We start from the raw sequence: 19,750 nt of genomic DNA, 5'->3' as shown, positions 1-19,750 counted from the left end.
GAGAGAATCACAGAACCAAGAAGACATTGGAGGTGCGTGCAATATTACTCAAGCCATTGCAAAGGCAGAGCAGTTACTCTGGGTGACACAGTTGTTAAAGCATCTGAACATAACCACTCTGCCTCTGCAATGGATATTGAGGTAAGAGAAACAATTAATGAAATGAAGGATATTGCAAGCACCTCCAATGACTCCTCTGGTTCTATTTTGAGAGAGGTTGCTCTGCATGTCCCTAGTCATGTTGCTAGCAGTATGCCTATCATACCTAATCTGAGGAGAATAATTCAAAGAAAAAAACAGGCAAGTAACCCACAAAGAATTATACGTCAAACCTACTCTGATATTCAAATTCCTCCAGAACTCTCAGTTTCCATATCTAATGAACCTTTCATCCTGCATGATAACAAAAACCCTCAAAAACGAATAATTATCTTTAGCACACCCTGTAATTTAGCCAAGTTAGAGAATAGTGAAATGTGAATGATGGATGGGACATTTAAAAGCACGCCCCATCCATTCACCCAAATATACACTATTCATGCAAAAATTAACAATACAGTAGTCCCCTTAGTTTACAGTTTGCTACCTGATAAACAATCCACAACATACACTGAACGTTTGACAGTGATTAAATCTAAAACATTAAACAGAAGTCCTAGGAAAATAATAATTGATTTTGAATTTGCAATGATAAATGTGATTACAAAAATGTACACGGATACCCAAATTCAGGGATGTTTTGTCCATTTTTCCCAGGCATTTTGGCATAAAATACAAAAAACATCCCTAGTTGTGGATTATGCATCAGATAGCAAGCTGCAATTCGAATTAAAAAAACTAACAGCACTTTGCTTCGTTCCTCCTGATAGTGTAGACGAGTACTACACTGCAATTACTGAATCAGACTTTTACACAGCAAACGACGAAAAATTGGCACCCTTACTAAATTATTTTGAAGACACATGGATTGGGCATCTAAGCAGGTCGGGTCACAGGAGGAAGCCACGTTTCCATGTGGAGTGGTGGAACTGCTACACGAGCTGCTTAGAAGGAGGAGCAAAGAAAAACAATGCCATAGAGGGATGGCACAACTCCTTCAATCACACAATTGGAAAACCTCACCCTAACTTCTTTCATTTTTCGGAAACTTTGAGGAAGGAGCAAAGTTTTCAAGAAATGAGAATGTCACAAGCATTAACAGGTACTCTAAACCCACACATTTCTAAAAGATCAAAAGAAATGTCAGAAAGACTATTGGGTGCATTACAACAATTTACGTTGTGTGTGGCTTCAGACTACCTGGATAATGTTGCTCACATTCTACATTACTAAATCTACCTACAACATTACTTACCTGTTTTGCCATAAATTAAATAAACAATGAAATTTAATTGACATTTTTTCAAATTAAAAAGTCGGGTGACCTTACCTTAGATGTCTTTATTTCTCTTTTCTTTTCTTTATAAATCCAAACCATATCCATGCTTTTTTATATCCAATAGAATCCAGCCAAAAATAAAAGCCAATAGGTAATTCTTCATTAGTAAGATAGATTCCCCAAAAAAAGATCCATTGCCAAAATTGGTAATCCATTCGAAATAAAAAGAGACCTTTGGAAAAAGATCGATTCAACCAAATCCACAAAAAAAAATCTTCTCCAAATCCAAACGATCATGAAGTAAAAATGAAAAACAAACAACGATCCATCTTCTTTCTTCTCTAAAAAATCCAAGTCTTCAAAATCCACATTTCAAAGAATCCCAAAAAACATAGAAAGCTTCCTCGATTCCCAAAAATTGGAAAAAAAACAATCCATTTTCCCAACAAAAATTCCAATCCAACGAAATCGATCTTCTTTCTCTGGTCTTTTGCAATCAAAATTATTTAACAAAAAAATACATACCAAAGCAAGTATTTACAGTACTATCAACTTTACTAATATTATCAAATAATCATATCATTTTTCTAACTAATAACACGTGACCCGACAACGGCATACTCTAACAACACGATCGGCGACATGCTAAAAAGCTAACAACAACTTATATATAACTTATCTAATCCTCCCTCTTCTCTCCTTGCAATATATGTCACTCTCAACAACAGTCACATTATAAATAAAGTTTTAAAAGTTTCCTACCTGAGCGCAGGTCTCCTTGCTTCTGCTCTGTCCAGCGGCCCTCCTCAATATGGCCGCGATCAATCACGTCTATGCGTATACGTCATCCGGAGCTATGAAAAAAGAAAAAGGACAATTTATTTAATATTTATTATTAAAACTTATATATGTTTTCAAAAAATAAATTTGTTACTTATAAAAATACAGCAACATGTTTATAATTTTTATTAAAAAAATACAAATTATTCTTTAATAAAAAATAAGTTTTTAAAAAAAAGGAAAATGAAACACTCGCATTGCAATTATTATTTTTTTTAGTTATTTTATTTATTGAACTAGTAATAATCTAAGCATGTAATTAATTTGCAAATAATGTACTTACCTTTACGATGCTCTCATTTGCTTCTGTTCCATCCTGCGTCAATCTTCAAATGAGCTCACAAATGATACACGCGGCAAACACATAGATATGTATAGAAATAAATGAAGGACAAAACATTACATTGAAACCAATGTAAAAGCGTGAGAAAATATGTTCAATATTTTTTTTTAATTAATTTTTACAGTTCACATTTTTTTTATTAATAAAAAATAAAATACAACAAAAGAAAACCATTTTTTTTTTAAATTTAGAAATAATGTTAAACCATTATAAATAAATTAATTTATAGATTAAGTATTTTTTTAAATTTCTAACCATACTTTAAGGGGGTTATAAAAGTAGGGTAAATGATAGAATGTAGTTGACTATTATTTACTATTAAAACTCAAGAAGGGAGTAATATTTAGGTGAATGTACTATAGTATAGATTTTATAATTACTATTTTAAAACCAGGGATGTATAAAATTAGGGTAAGTGCTGGATAGTGTAGGAGTATTCATTTCTATTCTAACTCCTGGGAGGGGAAAATGTAGGGTAAGTGCTGGATAGTGTAGGAGTTTTAATTAATATTCTAACTCCAGGGGGGTTTAAAAGTAGGGTAAGTGCTGGATACTGTAGGAGTATTCATTACTATTCTAACTTCATGGGGGTGTAAATGTGGGGTACGTGCTGGATAGTGTAGGAGTATTAATTACTATTCTAACTCCAGGGGGTTGTAAAAGTAGGGAAAGTGCTGGATAGTGTAGGAGTAATATTTACTATTCTAACTCCAAGGGGGTGTAAATGTGGGGTACGTGCTGGATAGTGTAGGAGTATTAATTACTATTCTAACTCCATGGGGGTGTAAATGTAGGGAAAGTGCTGGATAGTGTAGGAGTATTAATTACTATTCTAACTCCAGGGGTGTGTAAATGTAGGGAAAGTGCTGGATAGTGTAAGAGTATTAATGAGTAATCTAACTCCGGGGGGTGTAAAAGTAGGGAAAGTGCTGGATAGTGTAGGAGTATTAATTACTAATCTAACACCGGGGGGTGTTAAAGTAAGAAAAGTGCTGGATAGTTTAGGAGTATTCATTACTATTCTAACTCCAGGGGGGTGTAAATGTAGGGAAAGTGCTGGATAGTGTAGGAGTATTAATTACTATTCTAACTCCAGGGGGGTTTAAATGTAGGGAAAGTGCTGGATAGTGTAGGTGTATTAATTACTATTCCCACTCCAGGGGGTGTAAAAGTAAGGTAAGTGCTGGATAATGTAGGAGTATTAATTACTAGTCCAACTCCAGGGGGGTGTAAAAGTAGGGAAAGTGCTGGACAGTGTAGGAGTATTAATTACTATTCTAACTCCAGGGGGGTGTAAATGTAGGGAAAGTGCTGGATAGTGTAGGAGTATTAATTACTAATCTAACTCCAGGGGGGTGTAAAAGTAGTGAAAGTGCTGGATAGTGTAGGAGTATTAATTACTAATCTAACACCAGGGGGTGTAAAAGTAAGGAAAGTGCTGGATAGTTTACGAGTATGAATTACTATTCTAACTCCAGGGTGGTGTAAATGTAGGGAAAGTGCTGGATAGTGTAGGAGTATTAATTACTATTCTAACTCCAGGGGGGTGTAAATGTAGGGAAAGTGCTGGATAGTGTAGGAGTATTAATTACTATTCTAACTCCAGGGGGGGTGTAAAACATTTAAAATACATTACATTTTTTTAAATAAAATTAAAGCAAAATATTTTACAATAAGTTAAAAAAATATATATAATAATAAACTAACCCATACTTACGTTGTAATAGCTTGCAATGTAATAGCATCTGCGTTGTGATAGCGTGCGTTGTAATAGCATGTGTTGTGAAGGATCTTGCGTTGTAAAAGATTTGTTGTAAAGGTACTGCGTTGAAAAAGTTGCATTGTAATGGTTGTTTCCCGTTTAATCTGATGCTACTACAAGGGCATTTTCCATTTTGGTGGAAACAGGCCTGTATACTACCCCTCCTTAAAAAAACGAATTTGGACATAACTAATCCTGCGAATTAATACCCTATCGCAAGGCTTCCACTTCCCGATAAAATCATATAGAAATTGTTAAATACTGAACTCTCTACTTTTATCACAGATAACAATATCTTAGACCAAAGTCAGTTTGGTTTCAGAACAGGTCATAGTACCGAGACGGCTCTTATAAAAACTACAGAGGAAATCCGTAAGGCATTAGATGGGGGAGGATCGTCTGCCCTCGTTCTGCCCGACCTGTCCGCGGTGTTCGATACCATGGACCATACTCTTTTGGTCAAACTGCTACAAACAATAGGAATAGGAGCAAAAGCTCTTTCCCTCCTGACTTCATTCCTTTCGAACAGAACTCAAACAATGCATCTGGGCAATTTTAAGTCAGAGCCTTTTACACTGACTTGCGGGGTACCACAGGGGTCCTTGCTAAGCCAAACGCTTTTTAATATTTATGTCTCTGAATTGGCTCCCCTGATCAGAACTTATTATTTATTACCTACTTCCTACTCTGATGATACCCAACTGGTTTTCTCAGCAGTTGACAAGGATATCAGTTCTTCGACCAAACTTCATGACTGTATGGTCACCCTGAGTAACTGGATGGGTAGGCATTGCCTGAAGCTGAACTCAAACAAAATTGGGTAACCTCTCACCTCAGTCGTCGCCACTTTGGTGGCCAGACACCCTAGGCCATCCTCCCACACCAGTAGCCAAGGCAAAGAATCTGGGGGTTATTATGGATGAAAAATTAAATCTAAGTCCCAAGCCATGACCTCTTCTTTTCTTACTATTAGAATTTTACGCAAGATACTACCTTTTATTCCCTTAAATACCAGAAAAATTGTACTGACCTCCCTGGTTTTATCCAAATTGGATTATTGTAACGGGTTGTAGCTGAATTTACAATCCAATTTCCTCAGAAGGTTGCAGGCAGTACAAAATGCAGCGGCTAGACTTGTCCTGGATATCCCCAAATACCAGTCTATCAGAGCAGGGATTAAGGAATTACATTGGCTACCAGTAGGTCTGCGAGTCAAATTAAGGGCTCTTCGTATTGCTCACAAGGCCTTGCACAAAGAAATACCACAATTTCTTTGGGACCTTCTTAGTTGGTATTCTCCAAATAGACAGCTTTGTTCTGCTAATGCCCACCTGATGTCCACCCCCAGAGTTAAAAGGACAAATTGGGGGGAAGGAGTTTCAGCTACAATACAATAAAGGAATGGAAATCCCTTCCGCTCTCCCTTAGGAAGACTTCCTCCCTACTTGAGTTCAGAAAACTGCTTAAGACATGGCTTTTTAGAAATTAGCGTTGCCTGACTCAGCATGGTAGATCGTGAGCACCTAGACACCTGCGGGTATTATTGCGCACTACAAATTGTTATAACATAACAAATGCAAATAAGAGGGTGGAAATCCAAAACTGCTAAGGTGGTCCATATGCCTACAGGGAATGGACTTTGAAGTGGAAGAAAGACCTGGGACTGCCAATGCAGATGACCTTTTCATTTTTTTCCACTTAGACGATTAAGACTCTATAGGGGAAGAGTAATCGAATCCTCTTTTGTTTGGGGGTCATGTAGGAAAGTGTCTCTTTTGGACATGGTTAGCCCCCACTTTTGCCTTGAAAATGATGTAATTTTGACTGGAAGTACAAAGGGTCCCTGCCAGACTGGTCCCCTGTGCCAGAAGCTCTTTCCCTACACTGTACCTTTTGTTTCCCAATTGGCACAACTTCACTACCCCTTGTAAAGTCTCTAGTAAATGGCTCCCCTGGTACCTAGGGCATTGGCACTGAAGAATGACCCCAAGGGTAACAGCATGAATTGTGCCACTCTATGGTCCCATCACCAAGGCCTTGCACCCTCCTATTACAGACTGTGTGCATTGGTGCAGCCAAAACCGAAGAGTCTACATAGCACACATCCCTGTATGCCATGCCCACAGCAACTGCATGGGTTACAGGTAAGACACCACTCTGGCAGGCCTTATAGCCCTAAGGCAAGGTGTACTATATCTCCTGTGAGGATAAATCTGCATGAGCAGATATGCCCCTGCAATATCCACGTTGATTCTAGGATATTGTAAGTGAACAGGGAAGTCATAGAGAGTACATGGACAAGAGATCCGCCATTACAAGCTCTCCAGCTCCATGATGGCTTCATTGTATTATGGGATGTTTGGTATTGATCATATTGTCTTTAAAAATCTGCATGGATTCTAGTGTCAGATTTATTAATAATTGCAGCGAGCCAGCACCCCACAAGGGACATCAGTGCTCTGGAGACCCACCTCAGCAGTGGCCCAGAAGCTCCAGAATTGTCGCCCGAAGGTGATAGCTCCGTGAGGTGCTTCTTTGCATGCCATTTCCCAGCTGCACATTTTCACTGCATCCAGCCCACCCACCTTAGAGGGGTCTCCTGAAACCTACTAACCCTTAGTGTTGTCATTGACTGGCCTAAGCCAGCCTGCCACCCCCTGACAGAGTTCTGACTTCATGGGGTGAGCGCCAGTATGATCAAAGGTCGAGAACAAAGTCTATCCTTGGCAGTGGTGTTCACACCTTCTCCCGGTCAGGAAGAGCCATCTGTGGCAGAAAGCTTCAAAGGACTTGCCACCATTAAAATGCGACCCCAGCCTCTTCTAATAGAAGGAGCAGGCCTCCCCCTTTATCCTCGCCCCCAATTTGCAGAAAACAGGTGTGAAAACTTAGAAAGAATAGGAGTTGCGCCCCACTCGGCAAACTCCACCCCTCAGGTGCTGGAGGCGCGATGAAGCACATTTTTTCAGTGCCCACCATTTTGAAGGTACAGGGACTTCTCCAATCAGGGCTAAAGCAATGTCCCACCTCCAAAAAAGGTGGGCATAATAGAGGGTGTAGACAACCCAAGTAAGGGGCCAATTGGCCACTACTTGTCACTCCCTTGTAAATGCCTGTAAATGTAATATTTAGGTGGCATCCCCAGGCCCTGAACTGAGATTCCCCAGACATAGGAAGAAGATGAATGAATATACGCTGTTCGACCCAGAACTGCAGACCTCGTGGTGGATTTTGGGTGCAAACTCCTAACTGCCACCAGAGAACTTGCCAATCACCATCCATGAGTTGCTTTTACTAAATAAGCAATGCTGATTTGAAATGCACTAAACTACCTTTTTCCCTTAGGTTTGCATTATTTCATAGTTGAAGAACTGTTGCTATGTTTCTTCAAATGTTGCTTTATCTGGTCTTTCTCATCACTTTCAGAGCAGTTACTTTTCCTTTACTTCTTTGTGTGAAAGCATGCAAATTCGCTTTCTTACGTCAACCCATGAAGAGCAGCAGAGTAAATAATATCTGTGTTGACTAATCTGTGTTGACGTAATGGACACTCGTTTTCCATGACAGTTTGGGAAGAAAACGGAATTTTAACAATTTGTGCTGTGTGAACGAAGAAGAGTTGCATGGCGACGAGACCACATATGTATGACCACAAATGACACATTTGGACCATTTGAATTATAAAAAGTGACTTCCCTGGGAGGAGTGAGTCTCAAACTCAGTCTCAGTCTCGCTCTCTTAGACTCAGTTTGGCTTTTTGGTTCTTGATGCTCAATTGCTTATGGACTCTACTGCAGAACCCTTTTCCTTGCCCTTTCCACTGATGCTATTTTGCTTTTAAACTTGCCTTTTGGATGATTTGGAGCTGTCCGGTGAGATACCAGACAGACGTGAAGGTTCCTTATTATTGTTCCCCTCCCTTGCTCATGCCCATGGACTTTTCCTTAGTGGACTTTAACTCTGTCCTTATTTCCATGCTTAGAGAATTCTTTTGAAACCATCCTTCTGCCTTTATTGGTGGTAGGAAACCCTAACTTAAACTATCCTCCTATGGATTCTTGTGTTCAGCTATAGATGTATTTTAACCAAATGTGTGATTTTATATTACTTGTTGTGAGACTCATGACAGAACTGCTTAAAATGTTACTTAATTGCATTGATTTTGGATCTTTAATACAATAACAACATTGTTAAATTATGCCTGAGTCTTTTAATAATGTGTCTCAAATGTTGTTTCCATAGGAACTGTGTTTGCAAAGATTTGATGTATAATGCATTATAGAGACAGTGATAGGTTGTTTTCAGAGTATCAAGTTTTACTACTTCTGTTCTGCATAGCTTTTGCAGAACTGCTGGTCCGTATGATTCTCGTTAGACTGACCTTGTTCTGAAGGTTTGGTCTTCCTGTCTCCATCCTTTACATTTATAGTATGGACATTAGGGTGGTGTATTTAAATTTGATTACTAATTTGTGAATTGCCTATCAATTAATTGGTCCTCATTGGGTTGCCAATAGTTGACAACTTACTTCTTACCCCTAACATCATCCCACAAGGTCCATTGGAGGGCCAATGCCTCTGAAGGAAATGCATGTTAAATAAAATTAGCTTGGGCCCAGAACAAAACGTCCGCTGCATCACATTCGTAATAGAAGTCTCTGAACCAAGTTATTCTACCCTAGTCTTCTATTCCCATCCATGCTGGCTATTCTTCATCTTTAGAGTTGTCAGAGATTCCTTAAGGATAAACAGATAATTGCTTTCAGGCTCTCTGTCTTAGGGGTGGGGTTAAACATCCATCTGTCGTTGTCACCACATTACTATCAGTTAAAAGGTGGCAGGGGACATTGTTAACCGTACTAGACAATGAAAGTTCCATTGATGCTTCATTTTCAGTCTAAAAAGGTGGTCTTGTAATTTTTTGGGTTCCAAAATCTTCATTTTCTTTGTTTTTGTGTACATTATATTGTGTCAATTATACAGCATTTCATACCCATGACAAGGCAATAAAGCTCTGTGATTTGCATCTTGCTTTTTTTGGGGGGGGGGGGGGTTATATAGCACAAACTAGTCCCGAAGGTATCAGAGAGCTTTACATGAGCTTCTTTAAGGTAACCAGGGCAGTCTGAAACTAACTCTGCCCAGAAAAGCTGGCTTCGCCAGAATGCCAGTCGTATCTCATTCACAGTGCTCAAATTTTTACATTGTTTGTCAAAAAAGCAAAGGAAACTGGAGACAGGTAAGAAAACAGCAAAGGGAACTGGAGACAGGTAAAAAAAAGTGTGAAAGATCAGAAAGTACCTCACGTTAGCATTACCAAGGGAGCTGCTGGTTGGTACTCACCAGTTTGCTCACGCTATCATCACTGGTAACTTTCATGACCGTGAAAAAGAACAAAAGATAGTGTCCTAATTTTGAAGTTGAAGAAAAAGAAACTGCAAGTGAGTCTCAACTCATTTTAGCAACTCTTTCTTGTTTTCCTATGTGGTCCGATTGATTAAGAATGACGGTAATAATAATACTGCATTCTCTTTCACTCTTCACCTCTTTTCTTTTTATTCACCTGTTTTATTTTACCTGTCTCCAGTTTCCTTTGGTGTTTTGACTATTTAAACATTTGAGCACTGTGAATGAGGTATGACTGGCATTCTGCCAGCTTTTCTGGGCAAAGTTAGTTTCAGACTGCCCCGGTTATCTTAAAGAAGAATAGTGTTCTCTAGAAACCAGGTCTTGTATTTTGTGGTTTCATGAGTGGAGGGTGACCTGTATTCTTTCCCTCTTTTGCTCCTTTTTGTTTGATGACGCTTTACAATTTTTTGTTAGGCACAGGGAGATTAAGTGATTTGCGCAGAATCACAGGATGTTGAGCATCCCTGCCAAGACTCAAACCTGGTTCCCTAGCTTCGACTTTGACAACTCTAGCCGTTAGGCCACATCCTTTCTCCTGACATCCTTTCTATATGCAGTATAGCTGATACGTGTAGGGATATTTGAGGTATGTGAGACTGAAAGAGGTTCCCAAACTTTCAGCGAGAGTCGCTGCACATGAACCTGAAGTCAGGCATACCTAATGTTATAGGAGTGTTCAGTTGCCTACAACTGAAACTGCCGTGCAGTGCATAACGTGGAAAGTTGGTGTCTATGAGAGAGTATGTTATATAGTGTATACATGAAATAATAGAGACTCAATCCCAGGAGGCCTTGTTAAACAATTTTGGTAGATACCTAGCGGGTCCACCCAGAAACAAACTGAGTCACAACTGTTGGAGGTACTTTTAAACAACTAGGGTGCAGATAGGTCTGTAGGGGGCTGGACTAAAACATATAGTCAGTTACATAGCACCAATTTAACTGGATGGGCAGCAGGTGCTGTGTGAGTTTACACCGAAAGTGGGCAGTTACAAAACACCTAGTGGGCCGTATGCCAGTGGCTGGTAGGTTTATATTCTGGAGAGAACAGGACATAGTCTTACACACTTCTATCCCAGAGACCCTTTGACTAATTGTGTACATGAGGAGGCATCATCTTACCCGTATAAAATTTCATCCCAGACAGTTCCTATTTCAATATTAGTGGGGAATTACAGTCTTGGGTGAAATGGCATGTGATGAGAGGAAACTTACCTTGCTTCCATTGTATCGTCTAGGACACCAGCATGGGACACATTGAGTATAATATTTTAGCTCAGTTCTTTTCTGATCTAAGACTTTTGCAAAAACATATGAATATCTCAATAAGTGTACTTTCATTCCTGTCTCCTCTGCCTGACTCCTTTCTCTTCCCTTTGCCCCATTAACTCTGCTCTCACCTCTGGCAAGAAGCCTCTGACATAAATAGTAGTAGACACATAGGTGTCATTTCCTGTTATAGGCAAATTCTAAGTTAGCCTCTTTTACTGCTGGCCCCAGCCATCAAATTATAGATATTGAGTTTGTTGGACACTGCAGCTCACATCTGCCCTTGGAGTGAATAGAAATTTTGTACACCTTATTCATCCCAAAACTTCAGACTTGGGGCCATGTCGGGATTCTTAGGAATAAACTACACTGCTCATTACTACGTTGCGGCTGTTAGGAAATCTCAGATTTTGGAACGCTAGAGAGGGCGACCACAAGATGGCCGAACTCACTTGAGGCTCTAATGGCTTGGGATGAAGATCCAGTAATTATCTTGTTATTTTGAGTTTAGGCTACATTCCACGCTTTGCACTGTTATACATTTTCATTTGATTAACAGATGTGCTCCTAATTATTTCCAGCACAACCATTGATTGGATCTTTGTGGACCATTGTTGCATGTTATGCTGAACTAGCGGCTCCCAGGAGCCACTTGGCCCTGAACATGAGGCCCTCCACCAATCCCCTACTGGTGGTTTCTAGGTGAGTTACACCACCTTTTACACTAGTACCCTGTATACACACTCTAATGACCTGGGAATTGATTAGACTACCCCCACTTCAATGAGGGAATTCTAATCAAGGTTGCTCTTTTCTTTCTCCTGATAAAGACCCCCGTTTAAGGAAAAATCGTCCTGCCTTCCATTTGAGGTCAAAACATCAACATTTATAACCACGTGTACTGGAGATAATATCCACGTCTTAACGTTTTTTTTTAAACATAGGGTGCTGTGAAAGACAGTGGGAGTTCTGGCCAGGCTTTTTTGTATGAATTTGTATATATTGGTTGTATATATATTGACACTTAGGGCCAGATGTATCAACATTGCATTTTGCGATTCTATAATAGCGAATTTTAGCGATTCGCTATTATAGAATTGCAAAATGCAATGCATGTAGGTTTCGCAAAAGAAATAGCGATTTCTACATATTTCCTAATAGCGAATCACAAATTGTGATTCGCTATTAAGGAATGCCTTCCCATTCATTCCGATGGGCCTAGAGACCCATAGGTATGAATGGAAAGGCATTCGCAATTTGCGATTACCAAATTGGTAATCGCAAATTGCGAATGCAATTTCAAGGGTGATAGGTGGCCAAAAGGCCAACCTGATGCACCCCCAAAAATGTCCAGTATGCACATGTGGCGCACACACATGCCTCGAGGGCATGTGTATGCGCCACAGGGCTCTTGGAAAAATGCACATTTTTACATTTTTCTGAGGATTTGCACATTAAATTTGAGATTCTGAAATGCAAAGCCGCATTCTGAGAATGCTTCTTGCATTGCATTTAGGAAATCGCAAATTGCGATTCCCTAACTGCATTCGCAAAATAGGTAATCGCAAAAATTGCAATTTTCTATTTTGTGAATAATTTTTCGATGATACATCCCAAAAAGCTTTTTTCGGTTCACAAATGGGCAGATTCTGCGAATAGGCCCGTTTGTGACCGGTAAAAAGCCTTGCTACATCTGCCTCTTAAACTCTTGCCTTTGCCTTGATCCTTTCACGAGCACTTTCTCAAATTACTTTCCTTCTTCTTACTCACCATTGAGCAACTTTATTGTATGTGAACCGGCTGCATAAACATGTATTAATTATCTAATGTATGATAAAGTTATGGATCTTTTTTGCATTTCTTTAGTGTCTGTTATCAATTCTTGGGTCCGTGTCGACCAATTGTTTTCCATACCACTTCATACCCAGGTCCTACGGCTATTTGGGTTTCCCCATTGTTTAGTAATAAGGGTGGAGCAATAGGTGCTGCAGCCCTTAGAGTCCTTCCCAGGACACATCAAATCAAAGTGCATCAAGTGTAAGGCAAAAAGTTGGAGGTAACTGTCAGGCTTCGTCTTCCAATGTCTCCGGGATTGTGCTGTTGATAAAGGGTTCCACCTCTTGATGTCCCCGGTGTCTGAATCATATATCCACAGACTACCAGGATAACCAAGAAAGGGAGGGAAAGGAAGGGGACAGCGGGGAGGGAGATCTGCAAGAGCGACAAAATACACAAAGTACACCTTCTGAGGATTATTGACTATTGAACAACTAACAATTCCTTCCTTTACCATTCAACATCGGTAAGCTCCCTTTTCTACCTGAAAAGGAATATAAGGATGTCTCAATAGGAAGAAGAGAGAGGAGGATTCTCAGGGATCATACCAACTGTAAGGAAATAAAGCATATATTGAAATTACTAACGCTGTGTTTGTATATATATCATTAAGAGCTGCAACTATAACATACCACACACGATCCGTGTGATGTCCATTGTTAGGTACTTCCCAAGAAAGACCCCCGGTATTCTCTCTTCTGTAATGGAAATAAAGTAGGAAGTTGTGGAAAGAAAAGCAGGTTAGGCACAGCAGATACGGTTAATGCCTCCTTAACGTTCTCTGCACCACTGTCCGGTGCCTGTATTCCAAAGATATGCCAGCTATAAATCAGATGACCCGAAGACTCCAGAAAACTTATGTGTAAGTCCGAACATGGCTTGAGCTCAACCATGAACTATCTGACCTTTCAATATCCAGTGATTCCGAAAGGGACCAGATCCTGTATATCCCACAAGAGTTTCTCTAAATCCAAACACAGGTGTCCCAAACCCACACGGGTAAACTGTACTCCCGTCCGTAGGTACAGCGACCAAAATCAGCAAGGAAAACAAACAGTAAATAAAGGAGGATAAGGAGCTCTCCAGTCCGAGAGCAATGTGACCAAAAATCATCAAGGGCAGCAAACGAACAAAAAAGAGAACAAACACTCAAAAACGTGTTTCTTTTGGTTCAGCAAAGCGCTCCGTATCCAACCCAAATCGGGATACACCAGAGCACATAAGTTTCTTCTCCAGTCTTACCGTTGATCCAAGTGCCTCACCTCCGCTAGCGTCTCAGCAACAAATAATCGGCAAAGCCGGCTTCCAGGCGCGGTACTTTATTTCCTGGTTGTGCGTGAGTTGCGCACAACGGAACGTGCTCCCTGGGCATGATGGGGAATGTAGTTTAGTGTTCTGGACTCCATCGGGATTCCGAGGAGGAGGTCAGCGTTACTCATGCGCGACTTGTGACAGTAACCATGCAAAAAACTACACACACACCCCCAAACGAAAGAAGATGAGACTAACCTTTCCCCGGAGGGTCTTCCTTGTCTAAGTGGAAAAATCTGGAAAGGCCATCTTCATTGACATGGGCAGTCCCAGGTCTATGCTCCACTGTAAAGTCCATTCCCTGTAGGTAGATGAACAACCTCCCATGTTTTGGGTTTTTACCGTTCATTTGCATTAGCCATCTGAGAGGTCTGTGCTCAGTTTGAACTATGAAGTCAGTACGAAACAGATATGATCTCAGCTTCTTTAGGGACCAGACCACAGCAAAGGCCTCCCTCTCAATGGCACTGCAACCCTGTTCCCTAGGTAGTAACCTCCTGTTAATGAAAGCAACAGGCTGGTCTTGGCCATCAGTGTTGGTCTGGGATAGGACTGCTCCTATCCCTAACTCAGAGGCATCAGCCTTCACAATGAACTGCTTGGAGTAATCTGGAGCCTTTTAATAGGAGGGCTATACCGCTAGGGTTGCCAAAGCTCCCCCACACGTGGAGACTAGTGTAGCATCTGTGTGCACTCTGATTTGCTCAGGGCACACCATCGATCCCATCTGGAGATTTGCCATTCCAGGGTTAGCTAGAGGGGTACTAGGAGCTTGCCTATTGAGACAGGTGGGATCTCCAGTTGTGTGTCCCACTTTTTTACAGTGAAAACACCAGGCCTTAGCAGGATCAAAGTTTTTCTCCTTATATCCACCAGTGGGTTGGGAAGAGTTCTAGTACCCTTCCCCGAACAGGTTTTTGGTGGCCTTTAAAAGACGCTTGGTTTTTATCTTTGGGCTTCTCACCCTCTTTCCCCATAGGAGGTTTTGTAACCCCTTTCTTTTGGTCACCCCAGTGGTTGTCTTGGTCATCCTTGTCTGGACCCAGTGGTCCACCTTTTTTCCCAATTTTTGGGGAGAATTTGAACTAGATCAACCAGATACTTATGCAACTTTTCATTAATGCAGTAACGTAAAATGTGTTACTTCATAAACAAATTATAAAGTCCATCATAATCATGCACTTTACTTCCAGTTAACCAGCCACCTAGTGTTTTAACTGAGTGTAGGGAGCTGGCTCTGTATATACTATACCAAAGTAAGGTATAGTGTGCACAGAGTCCAGTGGATCCCCAAAGGTATAGATGAGGCTAAATCAAATAATCACTAACAGCTCTCTTTGTGGTAGTGTGATTGAGCAGTTAGGCTTATCAGGAGGGAGTGTTAAGCATTTATTGTATTCACTCAATCAAGACTGAAGGCACTCCGAGACTGTGCAGACCAATTAGGTTAGTATAAAAAAGGTAAATGTATGTTTTATTTCTAGAGCCACGAAGGACTTGGTGCATGTAGGTAAAATATACTTTCAAATGCAACACTTTACAAGGAAATGCACTTGGGGTTGTAATTGCAATTGTTACAGGTTTGTATTTAAATTACTTTTGCGTTGCTTTTGGATTACATCAACTATTTGGGGTGATATGCCTAGATATCACACAGTGGATCATACAATACAAAGGTAAGTAAGAAATTTTTTGGTTTAAAGAAAGCTACTTGAATGTTAGAAATGGGAATTTCTGGTTGGCTGAGGCTTGCGCCAAAGTCAGGCAGAAACCACCACTCTAGTCAGGGCAAGGAAGTTACCCGCCAAGATAACCCCCTGCTCACCCCCTTGGTAGCTTGGCACGAGCAGACAGGCTTATCCCAGAGGCGATGTGTAAAGCGTTTGCGCGCGCACCCAGCAACAACACCCAAGGCCCGCCACAAAGGAAACTCCACACAAGGGTATATATAAAAAATAGTGTTTGTATTATACCACAAACATTAGATAATAAACATATACTTTACAAGGTGCCATGGGCACAGGCAGAATTTACAGGGGATAGGTGTACAGGACAGGGCCACATGGGCCACTGTCAGGAATAATCACTTTTAGAATTAGCACGTAGAACATATAATAACTGTAGTACCAAAATTAGCACATGTAGCACACAACCAGTACTCACTAGTAACAGGTAAACACCACCTACGCAATCCTAAAACACTTTAGGTAAATATCACGCAGGGCACCATGACCTCACTAACATCACTCTTCTAGGGCAAACAACCTCCTAGGCATAAAAACACATATTTAGAGGCATGGGCAAAAGCATTGTATCAATACATTCGGCAGGAAATCACATCTGTGCAAAACACATAGGGCCAAACATGTACCCCTGGCCAGGGCACAACACAAGAACTGTCCCCGAGGCCAACTGGCCTCTCTGGGGCTGAAACGCCCTGTGTCCAGAACAGTCAGGGCAGGCTGCGCAAGCAGACAAAGGAAGATTGTGCAGAAGAACCAGGCCCAAACGTGGCGTTGCCCACTAAGTGCTGGGCAGCTGAATCCTCAATGGGGCCAACGTTGGAGCCTCGTGGCCCTAAACAAACACTGGGGCCTTAGGAGCTGCTGGGGCTCCAGAAACAAAATGGCGCCTTCAGGGGAGTCCCTCTCGGGGGACTCAACATAGACAAATGCCCCCCTGAGCCTCGTGGGCTCTAAATAATAAATGGCGCCTCTGGTGGAGCCCCTACTCTGGGGACTCGAGACAAGCAACAAAATGCCTCCGGAGCCCCCGTGGGCTCGAAATCACAATGCGCCCCTGGACCCTCGTGGGCTCGGAAGAAAGAATGCCCCCTTCGTTGGAGTCCCTCGCTGGGGGACTCAAAATACACAAATGCCCCCAAGAGCCTCTCGTGGGCTCTAAATAATCAAATGCCCCTTTGGAGTCCCTCTCCGGGGAGACTCGAAACCAACACAACGGCCCCCGGACAAAGACCGCGCCACTGGGGGGGGCCGACACCGGCAATGTGTCCCAACGCCCCCTCTTCGCACAGGGACAACCCCGAGCCCTCACCTTTACCAGGCTCCGGGTGTCTGCTTCTAGGACGGTGGCGGGGCTCCCTCACTCCGGGGAGAGCCTCGCGGCGGAGCTAGCGTCGCTTCCTGCCTTCCCCTGGCCTCCATCGATGACCTCTGCTCTGGGGGAAGCCCTCGCGGCCCGACCAATGGCTGCGGGGCCTGACGCGAGGGAATCCCGGGGCCAATTACAGCACGGCCCCGCGCTGCAGCTTCCCGGCGACGTTTCCTCGGCCACCACGGCTCTGGCGGGGTGGGCACCCGTCAGAGGTCCACATAAAGGGGCAAACACGCGGGGTAGACTCCCGCTAAGGTCACGCACCCACGGCCAAATCGCGGATCAGAATGCAGGGTTGGCTCCTGCTCGCATAAAACGGCACCAGACGCAGGGTGGGCACCTACTCTCCCCTAGAACAACCAGGGGCAAGTGGCCATTAAATCAGCGCTCCTGGGGGGACATTCCAGCGCTCCCAGGCGCTGCAGGAACCAGGAATAGGGGCAAAGCGCTCCCCAGCGCCAGAATATAGCGCTCCCAAGTGCTTGTGGAAAAATAAAGTGCTCCCAGGCGCTGGAGGAAAAATAAAGCGCTCCCAGGCGCTATAGTTCACACATGTGCCATAAAAGTCCTTTAGGAGGTAGGGGGGGCAAGGGCTGGGCCCAGGCAGGCCAGCTCACAGGGCCCTCCAAGCAGGGAGGCAGTCACAGTGGCGGTTCCTCCTGGGGCCCAGCAGCAGCAGCAGGCCCCCCCTCAAATTGGGATCAGCAAGAGAACAACTTGTAAGGGGACAAGGCCCTTTTTATACAGTGAAAACCTTTGTCTAGGTGCAGGGTGGGAGAGAAACCAGTCGCAGCTGGTTTTGGAGCACTCTTGATGTGCTCAGCCACCGTTCCTATTCACTAGTTAGGCTAGGGTCATCAGTCGCACCACAGGAGGCGGAGCCAGCATGCTGTGGGTAAAGCACAGTCCCATTCAGGTCCCAGGTGCACCCCTCCCTCACATCAGCATGCTAATCTATCCACTCACCACCGGGGCAGACCCATCCAGACTCCTGGAGCCAGGCTCACCAGCCAGCTCCAGCCAATCACACGCCAGCACACTCACTGCACACGCACACCCATGTCTAGAAGTGGCACTTCCACACTAGACACATTCACGCCACACACATCATTGCGCAGCATTCAATCTCACGAGTACGCACATACCAAACTCAAGCTTGCACTCCCCACACATCAGGAACTAACATGGTTACATACATTCCCCATGCATTCCTATGGGAGGGCAGGCCAACCTCACTAGATGCACGCACTTTACCATGGGACACAGGGAAAAAGTGCGCCAAGCCAGAAATCACGAATACCAGGTCACCATCAAAAGCAAAAAGTTCAGGGGTGAACCAGCCAAAAAGGCCCGGGTCCAACAGGGGTGATATGCCTAGATATCACACAGTGGATCATACAATACAAAGGTAAGTAAGACATTTTTTGGTTTAAAGAAAGCTACTTTGTTTTTCATACAAGAAGACAGTTCAACTCAGAACTTTTTAGGAACAAAAACTCGTAACATTTGTTCCTATGGGAAAAAGAGGGTTATCAATTTGCAGGTAAGTGGATGACCTGCAAGAGTAGTTTTTGGAGGTTAGAACCAAGGTGCCCCAAGGTTCAGTAAGGTACTCAAATTGCACCACCAGTGGCACTGGGTGGTTAGGTGCAGATGGCCCAATGTTAGTCAATGTGGCTAAGGGGCTCTTCAGTCAGGGGATGCTTACAAGCAGGTCACTCAGTGTGAAAGCAAACCTCATGGGGTTAAGATCAGCACAACAGGGTCCAACAATCAGCACAGGAGCTGCACACCCAGCGGCACGGAGGCGGACGTATGCAGAGTGCCAAGAAGACGTTGGTGGCTCAGTTGTTCGCAATGGAGATAGCCAGTTTGATGAAAATGCTGCAAGCTCAGGCAGGGAGGCTTCCTGAAAGCAACCAACGGCAGGAGAGGTATGTTGGGTTCTAGGGGATGCCTGGACACTGTCAGTTGGGCCACCCACGGTCGTGAGGCATCAAGTGCAGGGGTGTCGTTTTACGTCGGATCTTTTTACCAGCTCCAGTTGTGGTCGGGGGAACCTTCAGGCTGAGGATGCAGGCGCCGGTCTGGAGCTTGAGGTAGTTTGGGGATCACCAGATCCTAGGCCAGGATAGTTGGGGAGACCTCCTTGTGAGGTTGGGCCACTAGAACTCGGACCATGGGCGTCAAGTGCAGGGTGGTGCAGAACCGCGGAGCTGCCTGGATCCAGGATCTGTATTGGAGTCTTTGTTGAGCAAATCCAGTGCTCACTGGAGACAGAGTCCTTTAGATGAGTGCAGGACAGGTCTTCTGGGCTCTGGGAGGCTGCTGGCTGCGGGTTTCCATTGTAGGCAGGTCAGAGTCGAGACTGGCTGGTAGGGCTGGGGCCAAAGCAGTTGGTAGCCTCTTCTTCCTGGTTCAGCACAGCTCTTTGGTCCTTCTTCTTTCTTCCTCTAATCTGAGGAGGCAAGGTTCAGGGTCACCCCTAA

This window comes from Lissotriton helveticus, chromosome 5_1, assembly GCF_964261635.1.
Source record: "Lissotriton helveticus chromosome 5_1, aLisHel1.1, whole genome shotgun sequence".
Lineage (NCBI taxonomy): Eukaryota > Metazoa > Chordata > Amphibia > Caudata > Salamandridae > Lissotriton > Lissotriton helveticus.
Note: the sequence above shows the minus strand (reverse complement) of the source record.